Source organism: Sturnira hondurensis, unplaced genomic scaffold, assembly GCF_014824575.4.
Source record: "Sturnira hondurensis isolate 20B ecotype Veracruz unplaced genomic scaffold, ASM1482457v3 Scaffold0003693, whole genome shotgun sequence".
Taxonomy (NCBI): Eukaryota; Metazoa; Chordata; class Mammalia; order Chiroptera; family Phyllostomidae; genus Sturnira; species Sturnira hondurensis.
This window is the reverse complement of record NW_028076324.1, coordinates 3,920,312-3,939,377: the sequence shown is the minus strand read 5'-3', so window position 1 is coordinate 3,939,377 and position 19,066 is coordinate 3,920,312.

Sequence of the window (19,066 nt, the reverse complement as noted above, 5' to 3'; positions counted from 1 at the left end):
TGGAGCCTGAGAAACACCTGGAGAATAGGCTGAAAATACAGATTTCTGGTGCTGACTTCTAAGACGGATTTCCTAGGTGGAAAGTGGAAATCTGCATTTTTAAAGGCACCCCAGGGAATTCTGGTGTGCCCCAAGGTTGGAGAAGACCTGATCCAGTTGGTCTCCACAGGCCTTTGCAGGCCAAGGAAGCCACAGAGGGTGAGTACGGTGTCCGGGTTCCTCTTGGATTCTCTAGCCGGTCTACTGCCTTCAGGATTTGGGTTGCTCTCTGTCCCAGGGAGCACCGACCTCCAGGTGGCCATCTGTTGATCGGCACTCAGGGCTCCACTTAGTCTGGGCCAGACTTCAGGCCTCTGCTCCATTGCTCCCTGGCCTCATGCCCCTGCACTTCCTTCTCTACTCCCCCCAGCCCTGCTGCCTGTCAAGGAGGGAAGGCCGGCTTGGCTGGCTGCCCAGGTGCAAAGTGGCGGCAGTGGCTACAGGTTTTTATCAATGAGATCCACGGGGCATCTGCTGGGGATGAGTCAGGACCAGATCCTTGTGACTACTGCCCTGGCCGGCACTTTGGAGGTCACGGTGCAAAAGTGCTGGCTCCAGTGACAGGACACTTTCCTGGGGGAGAGTAAATGGCTCTGGGCTTGGGGAACTCAGAAGCCCTCCCTCTGAAGGGGTACCCTGTTCACTGGCTTGCTGCGGTGCAGCTTATTCTCATCAAAGTCTGATCTGGGTTCCTCACGGCAGGAACGGGCCAGTTGGCTTCATGCAGTCTTCTCTTGGCATCTCCCACTGCCTCACTTTATTCTTATTTGGTGAGTAGCTAAACCCTCTATCTATTCCCTCTTTTCTCAGGACGTGATTGGGCAGAAGGGCTTGGAGCTCTTTTTAGGCCGGTGCTGGGTGTCACTCTATTTATTTGCAGAAAGAACAATTCCCGAAGCAGAAGCAGATCCTAAGAACACAGCCTGGACTGGTCACTGGATGTCGCTCCCTGGGCCTCTCCACCGGAGCTGCAGCTGGCACCGTCCGGGGCTGGCTCCACGCCCTGGAGACACAGTGACCTGAAGACCCACCTGAACCTCACTGGGCCAGCTGCGTCTGCCAACACCACCACCACGGACTCTTTACTGGGACACCTGAGAGGAGGACACCGAACGTCAGGCTGCAGAGTGGCCATGGCAATCACACCCACCTCCTTGGGCAGAGCCTCAAAGCCTGCCAGACGTCCCCACCTTCTCTAGAGGTTCGTGAGGGCAGCTGGCAGGGAAACACTGGCTCACAAAAGCAAAAGGGTACCTTCTTCTAGTAATAGGTGAGGAACAAGAAAGAAAAAGAAAACCTTAGCAAATCTGATGGACAGATTTTCTACTATCTTTTTCTGTTTACCTTTTAAAATTCTTCAAGAATCATGGAGGGGTGAACAGAGCCAACACAAGGAAAACACAGAAACACTGTGTCCTCCGGCCTGTGTGACTTGCAGAGTGACTGAAAGGACATTTGTTTTCTATGCCTCAGTTTACCATCACCAAAAAGGAAATACAGTCATACTCTCTACCTAATGACATTTCAGTCAACCATGGACTGAGGATACCATGGTGGCCCCATAAGAGTATGATGGAGCCGAAAATTTCCTCTCACTTGGTGACATCACAGCCGTCATAAAGTTGTAGCGCAAAAGTTGCGAAGATCAACCAGGCTGTGGTTGAGACGGCAACCAACTTCAACCTGGTGTGAGTGAGGATGACACTGAGGAGCTCCTAGAGGTGGCTGCTGAGGAGGTGACTAATGAGGAATTGTGGACACTGGGACAGAAACACATAGCCGAAGAGGCAAGAGAAAAGGAAACTTCAGGAGAGATAGAAGAATCCCCATGGAAATCTACAGTGAAGGGGTTAGCAGAAGCTTTTGCAGGCCTCAACAAGACCCACAAAGAGTTAAAAAGCACGGACCCCAACACTGAAAGGTCTTCTTTAATAGACAGGAATGCTCATGGGGCATCGTCTGCTTACAAGCAAATCTATGATGAAAAACAGAAAGAAACCAGGCAGACCACCAAGGACACACTTCTGGAAAGAGTGACACCTCCTCAAGAGGGGCCGCAGGCAGGCCCCCCAGGAGGTGGTCCGGGGGAAGGCAGTGCTATCGTAGAGGACGCCAGTTCTGTGCGTGTTACTGCACCTGAAGACCCTCCCGTGGGACAAGACGTGGAGGTGGGACACGGTGACACTGGAGATCCCGACTCTGTGTAGGCCTAGGCTAAAATGTGGGCCTTAATTATTACAAAAAAGTTAAAGAAGTAAAAAAATAAATAAGTAAAACTAGAAAAAGTCTCAGGGAATAAGGATAGAAAGAAATGTTTTTGTGCAGCTGTCCAATGTGTTCATGTTTTAAGGTGTTATTCCAACAGAATTAAAAAGTGAAAAAATTAAAAGTTTATATCATAAAGTAAAAAAGTGACGGCAAGCTCAGGTTAATTTATTACTGAAGAGAGAGAAGCATTCTTATTTACTTAGTGTGGCCCGAGTGTGCAGTGTGACAAGGTCTCCGGGAGCACATGGCAACGCCCTGGCACCTCGCACTCACTCCCGTTCCCCGACTCACTCACCCAGAGCAGCTTCCAGCGCGGCAAACCTCCCCCGTGGTAAGTGCCCTACACAGGTGTACTGTTTTTAGCTTTTCTACCACATTGGTAATGCACATTTCTATGTTTAGATGTTTAGATTCACAAGCACGTATCGCTGTGTTGCAATGGCCTCCAGCACTGAGTGCAGTGACGTGCCATTCAGGCCCGTAGTACAGGCTGCACCTTGTGGCCTGGGTGTGTCGTGGGCTATGCCACCCAGGTCTGTGTACATGCGCTCTGCGATGATCTCACAGCAACGAAATCACCTAATGGCTCACTTCTCAGAACACATCCCCATCCTTCAGCGAGGCATGACTGTACAGCATTTGTTGCCTTCCCGGGGCCCCTTGCTTTAACCATCAAGCTATCGGATATCTGCTAGTAGTTGCTGTGTGACCTTGAGCAATGTGCTCTGTCCCTCGGGATTTTTACGTGCAGCATGTAAATATTTGCAAAGCAACGCCAGGAATAGTTTTCCACCCTACGCCTGAAGCTGGGCCGCAGTGGCTGGCACGACATCCGGTGTCCGTTCCATGAGATCTGTAGAAGAGGCCTGCTAGGCCTGATTCGGTGACGCTGGTCTGAGTAGCGCAGAGAAACGGGCCAGGTACAGAGCGGGGGAAGAGTGCAGCATCAGCAACAGAGAAGTGGTATGGTTTCAGGCGTACTACCAACCATTGGCTCACGTTAAGTTTACGGCTGATCTCAGCAGCAGCGGCAGCCACATCGAAGTCTTGGCTAGAGTGAGTCACTTGGAGTCTCCAAGCCCTGATGACCTCCTCACTTGTGCAAACAAGGGGATGGAACTGAATGGGTGGCCTTGGAGGTCCCTCCAGTTCTGCCAGTCTACTACTGCACAAAGAACAATGAGAAAAAGACAAGGGTGTCTATGCCCCATCTCCGATGCCCCAGTGCCCGCAGCCAGGGAAGCCTGGGGTGGGATGCTCTGTGCCTGTCTCCAGACCGGGTTGGTAATTTACGGCCAGCTCAACCCTACTCAATCGATTTAACCATAACCACCCAGGAAGGATCATGATCCCCACTGTACAGACACTCAGAGAGGTTATTTAACTTGCCCAGAGACACACAGCTCTGCAGTAGCAGATCCAAGGATTTGATTTATGCCTGCCTGCCCTTTGCGCTCTACAGTCATTGCAGGAAAGCCACTTGGTCACAGCCCAGAACCCAGGGTCTCACTCTCCTCTGCCATTCCCTTCCACACACCTCCACCTCTTTCCACCCACTTTGTCCCCTCCCTGCACTGGCTGAATGAGACAAAGCCACATCCACACATCCAGTGACACATACTTTGCCCCCAAAGCCAGCAAATCAAGAGGTAAATAGGTGTGGGACCCAGTGTCCCAGACAAGAGCAGAAAGAGGGACAGAGGGACAGATGGTGGAGAGAGATGGGACAAAGCCTGGAAGTCAAAAGGAGGGCATGAGGACAGAAGGAATCCAATCACCACCTGCCTAAAAATGCCTAATTAAAGTCCTTGGAAGCAACTGTGTTACCATTACCTGTAGCAGAAATGATGACATATGTGTGTACATGTGTACACATGCATGTGTGTGCATGTGCGTGCATGTGCTTTTGTGAGAGTATGTGTGTTCTCTGGCGGCAAGGCCTTCCCTGCACATCATCTCACTCACCACCCTTCCTGCACCCAGAGGCCGGCCGGCCTGGCCCAGAGTTGCTGGGACGACGTGCTTACGCTGAGAAGAGCTCCCCCACCTTCTGAGTCGGAACCTCCAGGAGGGCCTGGACTCTGATTTCACCTGCTGTGTGGGAACCACTGGCTGACCTCCAGCCAGTTACCTGCTCCCCTTGGCACCAGCCCCCTTCTCAGTCACCCAGCCCCAGGGCTCAGCTCTTACACACAAGATAGTCATTCCTCGACCACAGGGAGTCTCCCCAGAGCCATTTTGGGGCACTCCCTGTAGTCTACACTTAGGGAGAGAGTTCTTGGCCACAGTGCTGAAGGGACTGTTAGGTCAGAGGTGGGAAGAGCTTTGAGAGGGTTGACGCCCAGCTTGCCTTCACCTGTCATGCCGTTCACCTGAGACAGGCACAGTGTGTCCTCTCGGAAAAATCGCTTCCTCCTCCAGGCCTTAGCTCTTTGGCTGTGAATGAAGGGAGGGGGTCAAAGTTGGGGGGCTAAGGTTCACTTTATTTCTAAAGTTTCTGCATTCAATAACCCTGAGTCCTCTGGCCTTGCACAGTCAACTCTCTCCCATGAGTCACTGTTCCCCTCTGGCCTGGGTGAACCCACCCACCACAGGCAAAGATCCATCCCTGATCCTCTTGGGCCAACCAGAAAGTAATCTTGCTCTGGGGATCCCTTCCTCATTCCCAGACAGTGCGGGGGGGGCAGCGATGGCCGCGTCCCTCAGGGAGGGCCACCACCAGGCTCTGTTGCCTGCTCCTCTTCCTGGCTCTGGTCTCCTCCCATGAACAGATGAGCTCCAAACAACTGACTGGGCAGTGAAGGAATTTATCAGTGACTCGTTGTCTCTGGAAACAGCTTGCATTGATCAAATCTATTCCTAGCAGTCTGCTCATGAGAACCCCCATGGGGACCAGGATTCACTTGCTCTGCCTTGTGGATACAAATAAAAACACCCCTCTGTCCACAAAACTTCACTTTTACCCTTTAGTTCCCTCCAACACGCCCCTCCCCCGGGGAGAGGAGGCAACCCCCACCCCACCTAAGCAGGGAGAGGAGGTAGATCCCCCAGATCCTTCCACTCTGCAGAATTCAGGGTTTAAAAGTTTGTGCGCACAAGGGCACAGCCTGGTGGAAACTCGGGTGATGGAAAGAAGGCCAGACTACTGTGCTGCAGAGGTAAAATCATAGTGGGAATTTCCTTCTTTAAATTCTTTCTGATGTTGCAATGCTACCGGTTTATGAGAAACCAATTAGAGTGGAAATAATGAACGGGGAATCAAAGGATGTACAGAGAGTTCCAACAACACAGACTGCCATGGTTGACGATGGGAGGCCCAGCCACATCTTACAAATCAGTCTTTTAATGAAGTCGCAGCTTCAGGGAATGGGACTGGCTTCCTTCCTTCCTCTCCCAGGGGGAAGAAGACACTAGGCGGGGACAACCCCCCAGGCTCCTTCCGTTGGGCATGGCCTTTCCCATGGGTCCAAGGCTGGCCAGTCTGGGCACTGAATGCTGAACAGAGTCAGAGCAGGAGGAGGACAGCTCCCGGTGATTCAGTCTCGACTATGAACCCTCCACAACTGACCGACCTCAAGAGGCCATGAGGCCTGAGTGTGAAACCCAACTCACGGGCCGTGTGCTCTGGACAAAATGTCACCCACGTATGTACAGGTGTGCAGACTGTGTGCTGACACAGTGTCTTGTGGAGGGATGCTATTTACACTGTAGACATAAGCCAATTTTTCTGAGAGTGTATGGGTCGGTACCAAGGTTCCAGGCCCCCTGGCTGAGTACTACGGCAGCAGGAGAGACAGCCTTCCTGCGTGAATCCCCGACATGCCCACATGCCTACGTCATGGTGCCCTGTCCCACCCACACTCTGGGAGGGACCCGCAGTCACTTCTCTTTCCTGCCTTCTCTTAGGAAGCCTGATTCCTGCCTCCACCAAGGATTGCCTCCAGCAATACAAAACAGTTGCCTCACGGTGGTGGTGTGTGGGGAGCAGGAGAGGGAGTGGGAGGTGGGTGGAGCGTGATACTGCCAGCCTGTGTGCTGGGTCAGGGGGTGAGGGCTGGCAGGGTTGCTGCCCACCGGGCCATAGAGCTCCCCGGGCAGTTGAACTCCCCGGTCAGTTGTGGACTGGACCACCTCATATAGGAGTCCAAGTTGTACTAATTTAAAAGTTACTCAAGGAAAGTCCCCTCTTCTTTAAGTTAGACTTGTGTGTATTTGAGGTGTTAGGGCCCCTTTTCTAATGCATGCAAAGACTCTATGGACAAGCAGAGGCCCGGGACTGGGGCAGGCCCCTATGCCACGTCCAACAGGCCTGCGTGGATACCCGGGAAGGAGGGCTCCCAGCCCGGGAGCGTGGCAGGCCCTTCTCAGCACTGCAGGGAGGCAAGGCCCACAGTTTTGCTCCTCTCGGGAATCTGGCCCAGCACCCCCAAATTCCATATCCCAGGACAGCTCTGTCCGGCCAGCACCCCTCCCAGTCAGCTCTAGTCAGCTCCTACTTCCCCCACATTGGCCCTGAAGGGCAACCAGTGCGAGCGGGACATCTTGGACTCCATTAGGACTTTCTAAAGAGATGTACACAGCTGTACAGCAACCTCTCCAGGGATGGTTAGCACCTAGGGGTCCCGCTGCCCAGAGGCGAAAGCAAAGGCAAGGGCAGCGAGCGGGCCTCTCTCAGGCCGCTGTCCTGGCTTAGAGACCACGAACCACAGTTCCTGTCACACCACTGGTCACACCGTATTTCCTTTCTGTCCCCCCTTCAGACACTGTCCCAGCCAGAGAAAGTCCAATAATGACGACCACAAATGGATTCGACTCGGATCATCCCAGCCCCTCCCCCTATTTTGTCTCTATAGCTCTCATCACTCTCTAACACTATTCATGGCACCTCTTCATTTCCCCACTGCTGGTGCCCCACCAGGGGGGACGTGGATGCGAATCTGACTGGGGGCCTTCGCCCCGACACACCAGCACTGAGTGCTGCTCTGTGGCTCAGGCAGTAACTGTGTATGGAGGTGATCCTCTGTTAAAAATAGATGGAGGCACCCTGCCACTCTCCCCAAACTCCGGGAAGGCAGAACCAATGGTGCCTGATTACTATTCCAAGGAGATTGCAGCCTGCTTCTTATGTATGCGTTTACTGGGAAGTTCTTTATTTACATTGTTGTAATTTACATTTCCCACAAGTTCCCTGGTTCCCCAGATCCTCTCCATTCTCCACGTTGCTAAACTACTCAGTTGCTTCCATCTGCCAGGGGCTCACAAGGCTCTTCTGGGAACTGCTGGGTAAATATTCCCTGTGTGCACCTGGAAATGGCTAAGAGCGGGTAAAAGTTTCTCTACAAATCACCAGGCACTAGACACATGGCTTAGAAGTATACGGCTACCCCAGAGGCAATTCTTCCAAGAGAACCATCCACCTAAGAGCACCCCTCACCATCAGACCCCAACTTTCCCCTAATAGGACATTAGGACCCCTCAGTTCCAGAACCCAAGTGGTCCACAGAGGCAGCTGGCCACGTCCATGCAGCAATCACTGTCTTGGTTGATTTGGGGGAAGCTTGAGGATTACACCTACTCTTGGTGTTCCCACTGCCTTCCTTTCGATGGGAAAGCGAGACATTGATGCCTTTTTCATGGCCCTCCAGCCTTCCTGTCTCTCTCACCTTCCCAGGATCCAAGCAGATGATAAGCTGGGAGGATATAGTTTCTGTGACCCTTGTCACACCTCTCAACTGACCCCTGTCTCTTCTCCCAGCCCAGGCTGGCTTGGACCGTGCCAAGGAGCCCACAGGCAAGGTGGCTTCTGCCCCACTTTGGTGCCCTCCAGCCCAGATCTGAGGCCTCACCCTTGGCTGCCCGGTTCTGACTCTCCTCCTCTCCTCTCCCACTGTCAGGGGGTCTCCCCACCTCCTGGCTCTGCTCCCCCAATCCTGGAACAAGGAGCAGCCACCTTCCCTTCCAGAAGCAGGTTTCACGTCGCGCTGCTGCTCAGAAACCTTTCTTGATGCCCCTAGACCGGACTACTCACAAAAACATTTTCCTGCAACTCTCCCCACTTCACATAATCTGCTTTCCACCCAAACTAGACGATAAACAGTAACACCAGTTCTTCCCTATGGCACCCCCAGTACCCTCCATCCAGCTTTGTCACAGTCACTCCCTAACTCACCATACACTCACTTCTGTTCTCCAGCTCCCCCCACACTGTAATGCGAGCTCCACGAGAGAGGGATTTTGTCTTCTGTTCACTGCTGTGAAGCACACAGGGCCTGGCACGCGGCAGGAGCTCAAACACCACGTGCTGGATGAATGAACCAATGAATGAATGAACAAACAATGAAAAGTTGCATAGGTCCAGGATTCTCCCCTCTTCCCACCCAGCATCTTATTCTATCTCCTAATAGCACCACGAGGTAGGTATTTTTATTATCCTCATTTCACAGGTGGGAGAGAGTTCGATGAATTCCCAAGGTCTCAGAGTCTGGACTGGGCAGAGCTGGAGCCCACCACAGTTTAGCTCAGCGTGATGGTCCCTGCATAGGGCACAATGAGGAAGAAACCAAGCCCGACCATCCCTAACATCCAAGCTCTCAGACATCGCTCTCTGCTCCCGGGCGCCCCCCGCCACCCCATATGCTGCCTCCTGACCCTCTGTCCCCCATAGTCCTCAGTCTTCACCTTGCTCACCCTTCAAGGCCTACCTATCAAATGCCACCTCCTCCATGAAGTTCTTCCTGATCTGTACGGCTGGGCCTTGGGCTTTTAAATCAGTTTTTAAAATGCCTTTTTTTATATGCACATCCTCCTCTACAGCTAAGTGGTGAGTTCCTGGAGACACAAGGCATGGATCTGAATCACGGCCCAGAGCACGTGCAGCATCTTACAAAGAACAAATGTACAATAAACACTTGTTAAGTGCGTGAAGGAAAAGAAAACAGCTTTAAAATTGCTTTCTCTGAGCTGATTCAACCATGGAGGCAGAACCTAGCAGATTCTGAAGACAGAAACCGATATAGAAGAATGGGTAAAATATATATTAAACCGATATAGAAGAACAGAATCTTTTATCAGTAAACCTAATACTTAACATCCTGGCACTGCACTTTCTGACTTAGTCTCCGAATCAAAGGCACTCTGGGATAAGGCTGCCGAGGTGCAGGCCAGCTGGGTGGCCAGAGCAGACTCCCTGGCTTTCCGGAGAGCTGACTGCTGGATAAGAGAGAACCATGCTCCTTGGAAGGTCCGGAAGCAGAGGATGTGAGTGAGCATCACTGCAGGAAGCCCCGTATTTTAAAATACAGTGTTTTGATAGAGTTTCCAACAGACCAAAGGTGACTGCCATTGAAAAGATAGTTTGTTACTCACAGATCCCAACAGGAGGGTGTAAACCATGCCACGGGGTGGGAGGGGGCACAATTCAGGGAGCCACCAGGGTCAGTAGGAGGCAGAAAGAGAGGGGAGAACTGTTGGCAAGAGTCTTTATTGTGGTTTCTGCAGAGAGCAACAGTAAGGCAGAGTGAAGCAGGCTTAGGATCAGCTGGTCTGAATAATTTCAGCAGGCTCTGGGGCACAGGGGCTGCCCCTAGTTGTCTGGTACCTGGCCCTGGGGTGATTAGGGCAGGTAGATGCCCCAAGTGTCTGAGCCCAAAGAAGGCGGTAGTTGGGGGCGCAGATTTGTATCTGAAAAGTACACTGGTTGGGGAGTTGTTTAATACCTGTAGGAAATGAGCAGCACCGGAAAAGGCAGTCCCTCCAGGCCCCTACGGTCTCAGATATCAAAGCACAAAGATAAGTGTTAATGCAGCCCTGCTGGGGGAGAACATGGTCTCTGACTCAAGGTGCTGGTTCATTAGACCTGGGTCCCCAGACCACTTGTCACACCAGGCCTGGAGCTCACTGTCCCAAGGAAATGTTCCACCTGCATTCTAGGGGCAAAGTCAAGCTGGTTCACACCTGCTGGCAATCCTCAGGCCACCTCTGGGAAGAAAAAACGGTTTGGAGAGGTGGAGGGACTTGCCCTGGGTCGCCAGGTGGATGCAAGGCTGGGTTCAAACACAGGACTAGTGTTGCTAGAGATGGTGCACCAGACAGCACAGTCCAGGGTCCCTTACAGAATCCTGGAGTGTCAGGAAGCACAGCCAACCCACGCGCATCATTTCTCAGGAGAGGAAAGTGGCTGTGGATGACTCACAGGATCGAGATCGAAGTCTAGATCCCCAGTTAAGCCGTGCTATGCTCTTCCCACCCCACCACCCTGCGTTATTCAATAGAAAATTATTTTATTAATATCAGGACAGTCATTTTCTCCTCCTCCTCCCCCCTCCACCTCCCATCTTCCCCTTCCCCTTCTCCTCCTCCTTCTTCCAGATTTTCACACAAACGGGAGAACCCAACTCCTCTGTCCCTAAGGCAGAAGGCAGCACTGACAAGCCCCAAATCCAGATGGAGGCTGGATTTTTCAAAATCAGGCCAGGCAAACAAGATCCTTGGGGGTGTGACTGGTCCTAAGCCCTGATTAAAGCCTGCATCCGAGTGAGCAGAGCCTCCTGCCTCCAGAGGAGGAAGAAGTGGGCTCAAAGGCTGTTCTCCCCCTCCTGAGCCGAGGCCCTAGCAGCCCCAGGGCCAGGCCAGGCCGGCCTGGGGAGGGGGACCGTGATGGGGTTGGGGAGCGCAGACTGAGATTTTTACCCAGGCAGGGCTCAGAACTGCTCTCCAACCAGGACAGGGACTTCCTGACTTCTCTGCCTCTGTGCCCGGCTGCTCCCTCCGCCCTTCCCACACCTCTGTACCTGATAAGCCCCTCCCAGTCCCCAGATCCAGTTCCTCCCCCTTCTCCAAAGGCGAAGCCACTGTGTCCCCCATCCTAGGTGGACTTCAGCAGAAGATACTGTGAGGGATTATTAGAAACCACCATAGCTAGCAACTCCTACGTGTCAGTCACTCAGCACACACTGTTTTTAATTGGCACAAGTTCCCTGCAAGGTACATATTAATATCCTCACTCTACAGACGAGGAAAGTGAGGCTGAGAGAGACGAAGTGACTGGACGAGACCCCTTCCTTCGGCAAGCGAGACAGAACCTGGGCCCCACCCAGCTTTGCCTGAATCCCACATCCAAGGTCTATCCCAGTAAATTAAGTGCTTGGCTGTCTAACTAGATGTAACATCTTTGAAGGCAGAGCCCTGGCTAGTAATGTTTGGTACATCATCAGAGCTCAAAAGTTTTTGACAGAAGAATAAACAAACAAGTGGGCAGATGCGTGGATCATGGAATTCGCCCACCTAAATGCAAGACCATTCCAATTACACAGGTTTCACGCCAGACCAAAGTTACTGGCTCTATCCCTTCATTCCCATGACTGCTAAGAAGAGTCAGTAGGATGGTATGTTTTGGTGACAGCTGAGCTTCTGTGTCCAAGACACTTCAAAAGGTAATGACTCAAACAAAACATAACTCGGTTTCTCCCGCATGTGACAGTCCACGTGTGTGAGCAGCTCTGTCCCAGGAGGCCCCCGGGGAATCTAAAATGGTGTAGCTGCTTTGGAAAACAGTCTGGGGATTCCTCAAAAAGTCAGCCCTTGGCTGATGTCAGCTTTACCAGTCATTCTCAGACTCTGGTCCCCATCTGACCTGTTGCGGGACCTTTGGAACAGCCCCCTGCCGCCCCTGCCTGGACTCAGAGCCAGCAGGGCAGGCTTCCGTCGCTGCAACAGGCTCCAGAAAGGGTCTCAGACACCCACCGAGGCTGAAGAACGCTGAGCAAAAGCCGTCACTGGGCTCTTGCTTAAATGCCTCTGCCTGAGGTCCATCTGGTGAAGACACGAGCGGGAGGGGACCACTGGCACCAAGGACAGCAGAAGCACGAATGGTCAAGACCCCCAAATCATGCCAGGGCTCACTCACCACCACTCACCACCCTTAAACGCCAAGCAAGAAACACCTTCTACTGTAGTGGTTCTCACTGACCTGGGTTCAACCCCTCCCTCTGCAGCATACCAGAAGCATGACCTGAAAAGACTGTTTAAAGGTCTGTGCCTCAATTTCCCCATCTTTTAATGTCATACATTTTCAGTGCAATTGAATGAATTGATGCACATCAGGAACGTAAATGAGCATCTCCCAGAGGCCTGAGCTCACGATTCCCCTCTCCAGCCTCCAGAAAGCGAAAGAAGGAGGGACCGTGTCCCTTAAGCCTTGGGAACTGGGCAATGCCACCAGCCCTGCGTCCCTGTTGCAGCGGAGAGGGAGGGACCACCAGGAAGGACCGGCAGCTGAGGAACCATCTGCTACGCGGGCGGCTCCCTCCCGCCCAAGTGTTTGTTTACAAACCGGGCTCTGCGAGGGAGGGAAACACTGCTCCTCTTCCAGGGCGCAGCCGCTGCTGCCAGCCCGAGAGAAGGGGGTGCCAGGGACCTGGGACGATACCAGCATGACCACTGACCTCGAACAGACCTGGGGCAAAGGGCGTGGCCAGCACGTCGCCTGTCCGCCATCCCTCCCCCTCTCCCACTGCAGCCTTAGCTCAAACCCACTAGCGAAGGCCCAAGTTCCAGTCCGGCTCCCTCTTTAACTAGCTTTGCGACCCCATCTGGACCACGGTCCTCGGTAATGCACACGGTGCCACTTAACAAACCTAAACTACTGTGTTAGCACTGGGGGTGACAGGATGAATCTTAAGCATTTTACAAAATGTCCAGTTCCTCACCCAGCAGAGGAATCCCCTTTCAGACAGTCCCAGGTACAGATGAAAAGGATTAAAATTCATTCAGAAAGAAAAATCATTTTGAAAAATAAAATCATTCTGTCGTAAGTGTATTCCTGGCAACGTCGATTTTCCTGGCGTTCCGCCCTGAAGCCACAAGCCCCAGAGCAGGCTCAGTAGCAGGTGGAGATAAAGGAGAATAACCCCAGGCAATCTCGCCTCAAGCACAGATCTGTGAGTGAAGGATGCTCATGCAAGCCAGACGGGAAGGACTTTGGGTCAAGGTAGCTGAGAGCAAGGCTCTGGACGGACAAAAATGAAGGGAGCTGAGGGTTGCAGAGCTGACAGCCCCCGACCCCGTCTCTACAAACTCAGATGCTCCTTAGACAGCACCAGCGTCTAGATCGCCTGCTTTCTCTGCAAGCATGTGAGGCCTGCGCAGTGCCAGAACTGGGCGTGCATGGGGGATGATCCCACACTCTCTCCAAAGGATGGTGGTGGACAGCACTCGTCTGGGATTTCCCCGCACTCCGGGGCTGGTTCCTAAATAATTTTCTTTTGTTTTGTTTGTTTGTTTCCCAGATACAAAGGATTGGAGGGGTTACAAAGTGATCAGAGCAGCGATCATAGTTTCTGCCCACAGAGGAGCTAACATTCTGGGAGGGGGAGCCAAAAAAGCAGTAACTGCTGTTATTCATTGCCTGCCCACACTGTGCCAGGTGCTAAGTTTGGTGTTTCTGGCAACCCATTCAGTAAATACTTATTGTACCCTGAACAGGCCCCTGAGGATCAGGCAGAGAAGAAGCCTCGTCAAGGAGAAGCAATTAAAAATAGTCGCACCCTGGCTGGTGTGGCTCAGTGGACTGAGCACTGGACTGTGAACAAAAAGGCCGCTGGTTCAATTCCCAGTAGGGCACATGTCTGGATTGTGGGCCAGGTCCTTGGTTGGGGGTATGCAAAAGGCAACTGCTGTTTCTTTCACACATCAAGGTGTCTCTTCCTCTCCTTCTCCCTTCCCCTCTCTCTGAAAATAAATAAATAAATCTTTAAAAAATAGCTGCAATGACAATACATGCACCATAAGTGAAACATCTCTTTCAATCCCTACACCGACTCTGATAAGGACTCTGAATGAAAAATGTGATCATCCCATTTTACAGATATGAAGGTAGTGGCTCAAGGAGGAGAAACAACTTGTCCCACATCTCCGAGCCGAGGTCTGGAGGCAGTTCCAAAGCCTGTGTCCTTACTGTAACGGCCACCTAGGAAAGGGGGCTAGAAGTCTCCGGTCTGCTGCTATCAGCCTGAGACAGTCCAGCTGTAGCGCCATGTTCAAGCTGCGGGCTGCGAAGACTTCACTGATGCTCTCACGCTGAGCCACTTGGAGAGCCCTATTTTAAAATTCTGAATCGGTAAAAATGTAACCAACACTGACTTCGGGCCAGCCTCTGACAATCCCATTGGGTAGAAACCTAGTGGGCCACCCGTTAGCCTAGGTGGGTGAAGAGAAGCCTCCCCCACTCTCCCTCAGTTCCAATCCATTCATTCATTTGCTCAGTCAACACACCCTGAAAGACAGTGCTGCTGGAGAACTCCGAACCCATTCCAGAGACGGAGACTCACAGGGGCGCAAAGTTAGGACTGGAAGGGCCCTGTCCAGGGTGCTTTGGGAGCAGAGGAAGATGGAGGATAACAGATCCAGTCTCCTCTGGCAAGGAGCAGATGCTGAGGGTAGGGAGAGCCCATTCAACATAGTTGGCCCACCAATTGAGAAGGAGGAGCGAGGCTGGGCAGAAGAAGCAAGAACGCAGAGAGAGAGCTGTCAGTACTGGAGCAAGGTCTTGACCCAAGCCATTAAAACAAGTCTGAATTGGTGTGTGGGGGTCAGACAAGGACACAGCCAGGATTAGATGTTGCTGCTCTTAGCTCCGTGGCCAGCATCTCTTGGTCACGCTCCGCCCTCTGAAGAGCAGGCAGGAATTGTTAGGGTGAAACCAGGACAGCAGCGGGCTAATGCATCCAGGGGAAAGCAATCTGAAAACACAGAATTTCATGGGACAGACAGGCCAGGATAACTAGGATGCTGAGAGCAACCAGACCTGACAGCCGACAGCAAGTCAGATCCAGTCTGGAAGTGCGGGTGGGGGAGGAGCTGCTTGCACTGGGCCGGCTCCCTTCTCAACCACCTGGGTGGGGCCTTCTGACTGGAAAGCCACTCTGCCCAGGGCATGCAGGGCGCCTGCCACCAGGTGGGATGTGGGCCACAGAGGGCAACACTGACCCATGTACCCCAGGAAATGTGGACAGCCAAGGCCAGAGAAGCTGCTGGGCTTCTCGAGAGACCTGGGGTGAGCACGTGGTCTAAAGCCCCGTGTTTACAGGAGGAATCAGTTCTCCAACCAACCTGGCATCTTGATTTTAAGTTCCTCCACTTGGCCCCGCTCTCCCTCCGTCCCCAGGAAGAACTTACCAATCAAAGGTGCAGACCCCAAGATCTCGGGCATCATGAGTCACCTTTCCTCCACCTGCCCTGTATAGCACAGGACGCAAAGAGCATGAGGACTGAGCGACTTATTAAGTGCACCACAGGTGGAGTTTCTTTTTAAAGCAATTTTCCTGAGTCCTTCAAAACAGCAAAGACTTCCACAGCAATAAACATCATTACCCTCTAATGAGGTCTGGTTTTAAAGTTTGAGTTTCAAGCCCTGGCTGGTATACCTCAGTGGATTGAGTACAGGCCTGCGAACCACACGATCGTGGTTTGATTCCCAGTCAGGGCACATGCCTGGGTTGCAGGCCAGTTCCCAGCAGGGGACTCTTGAGAAGCAACAAATACATTGATATTTCTCTCCTTCTCTCCTTCCCTTCATCTCTAAAGATAAATAAATAAAATCTTTTTAAAAAGTTTGAGTTTCACTTATTTTTTAAAACACTGTGACATCAACAGCTATGTATTTACCGAAACTGTTCCCTCTTTCTTCCTGGGCACACAGTTGGACTGCCTTTCCCAGCCTACTTAGCCATCAGCGTGGCCATGTGACCGAGCTCTAGCCAATGGGAATGAGTAGAAGTGAACATTCCTTCTAGGCCCACAGAATTCTCCCACAGGTAACTGTCCATCCTCCTTCCCCATGCAGTGGACTCCAGCAGCCCTGGTGATAGAGGATGGAGTAGCGTGGGTTCTTGAATCACCACATGGAAGGCCACCCACGAATTATCCCACTGTACTTGTATGAGGCAAGAAGGAAATTTAAACCCTACTAAGCCATGGACTTTCTGGCATTTATCTACTACAGTCTCCAACATGAGCCCAACTAATTTGCACACAGTGCATGGCAACACAGGCTGGGGTGAGGTATACACTCATGCAGGTAAGAGTCAAGTGTGAATCTGTGCAGAGGAAGCCATGCCAGAAGCATCCACAGACATGCGTGGCTCAGTGCAAGTTTTTGGAACATTCCCCACCCCCACCCATCACCTGCTATAATTTGGACCTGGCCACAGATACTCACTCATCATTAACTCCCCTCTTAGTCGCTATTCCGCCAGACACTTGGACTTAGCTGATAGACCCTTTTTTTTTTTTCATTTAGAGTTTAAGCCACCTCTTTCTTTTCAAACCTTTTCCTTGAGCTCATAGTTTCCTTTAAAAATCTTCTCCTTTGCTGGCAGGACAGAAAGCTCACTGAATTGCCCTGCTCCAACCCTACATTTCACTCAACCTTCTGAAGTTTCCTTTGATATCAACACCACCAACACTCCCCTTCACACTGTGTTTTTGGTTACAGCTCTCCCACTGCACTTCCCTACACTGCCTCTTCAGTTCCTCCAGCCTCAGTCTTCACTCCACCGCATTTCCTATTTCTCTCCCAATAAATGGGTTCCCTCGTCTTCCACGCATTTCCTCCCTTCCCAGCACTCCAGCCACAAACCTCGCTTCTTCTCTTAGGCACAGGCCCTCCCCATTCATCTTTCAACGAGGGAAGAGAAGTTAAAGCCCCCCTTTTGAGTCTTGCTCATGTCTGCCTTTGTTAAGTCGAGCCATGCGGATAACTAATAAAAAATTATTGGCCATAGTCATTCTTACTTCCCTACCTCCGGTGCTGGCAGCCCATTGTCCTCTGACCTCCTGTGTCCTAATAATCACTCGTCATGCCAAGGTGAGGTGAGGGTGGGAAGCACCACCATTTCTCAGAGAAAAAAAAAGCAGAACAATTTGTGGGGGAAAAGAAATTGCTTAGTCAAAGTATATTGGGAGAATTGTCACAATTTGTTGTCAACTTTTATCTCTTTAAACACCCGTTTTCTGCCATTGTAAGAAAATACACATCAGCTTCTATCAAATCTCATACATTTCAAATACTCTGGTGCTCCATCTTTTCCTTTTTCCTCCAGGTATTTATATGCCCTTCACTTCCAAAAAAACTGTGGTAGCTCACAATAGAAGACACAAAAATAACAGAATAACTTATAACATAAAAGCACATGAACCAATTAAGGAAGAGACAAGACTGACGGATCTGGGTATCATAGACTAAGGGGAGTTGCTGTCGTTGAGCATAAAACTGAGCCCTGAACTGCGGTGCAAGTGGAGTTAGTGACAATGCAGAGACATAAGACTGACAAAGATCTCAGTGGCTGGTATTGGAAAGCAAATTGTACATGACTGTATTCTTTGTTACTCTTGTAATAAAGGCTTAGAAACACTTTAAAAATATATATTTCCTGCTTATTTGTTAAAAGGATATGACAGCATAAACTTAAAATACCATTATAAAAATAAAGAGTCACGTTAAGTGGGGAATTATGTGTGGCTGGAGAAATAATTATAACTGTCTTTTAAAAGCTAGATTCAAGTGAATGAGGACAATTGAGTGCAGGACTGAGCTCTGAGCTTCCGAGCACCCACAGCAAAGATGGACACAAGAGAAGGTCACGGAGATGAACTTTTCCTAACTACAGTTGCAAAGATAATTGCCTCCTAACGATCAACTAAGAGAGGAAGTTAGTTGTCTCATGTTTTGTCATTTCCCTTAATCTTTAAAAAGAACCCTTAATTTTCCAAGGGTTTTTATCACATACTTCTCAAATTCCTTGGCATACTCCACTGTCCAATGGCTTCAGCACATCACATTACCCAGCTCTCTCCCTCCAGCGTGACTTTCCTAAAGGAAAGCCACACCAACTGTAGTCTTGTCTACATGTGTTTAACTCTACTAATATTCTTAATAAATTTCACATCATCCCAGGAATCACAGCTTTGATGTGCAAGATGCAGGATGTTTTCCCTAGTATGCACCAAATAAATGTCTGTAAATACAAATGCCATTCTGTTTTATTATTATTATTCTCACACAAGGACATGTTCAATGAGAGACAGACAGACATGTGAGAGAGAAAACCAGTTGCCTCCCATACACACTCCAACCAGAGGTCAAACCTGCAAACTAAGTATGTACCTTGCCCAGGAATCAAACCTGCAACCTTTTGGTGTAAAGGGACAACAGAGCCACCCAGCCAGGGTACAGATGCCATTCCTGAGACTCTGTTAGTGCAAGTCTGATGCCACTGGCTTGCCTCCTTCTTCGTTTTGTCCCCAGATGGTTTGTCAGGGAACCTTGGCGGAGAATGTTTCTCTCCAGCTTCCACTCAACCCTGCCCATTTTGCGCTGAGAAACCATCACAGCTGACATGCATCCTCCTTTGCTCCCCGTGTCCAACAGGAGCCCTTTTATTCCTTTCTGGCTTGGGAAGGAATTTCTCCCTGTTCATGTTTCACCTGAGTTACATCTTTCACTCCAAGCCCAGTTCAAGTCCCACCTTCACCATGAAATCTTCCACGACATCAACCTTGAATCTGGACTTGCCTCCACTGACCCTCCCAGAGCACTCAGCAGACTCCTACCATGTGAGTACAGAGCAGCTGTCCTAAAATGGTTAGTAGGCCCTTGTCTATTCTCCCCAGCAATTAAGCACAGAGCAGGTGCCCAGCAAACATGGCAACATGTCAGGGTGAGCACTACACCTGGGGCCAGGGGAACTGGGTTCTTGGGTAA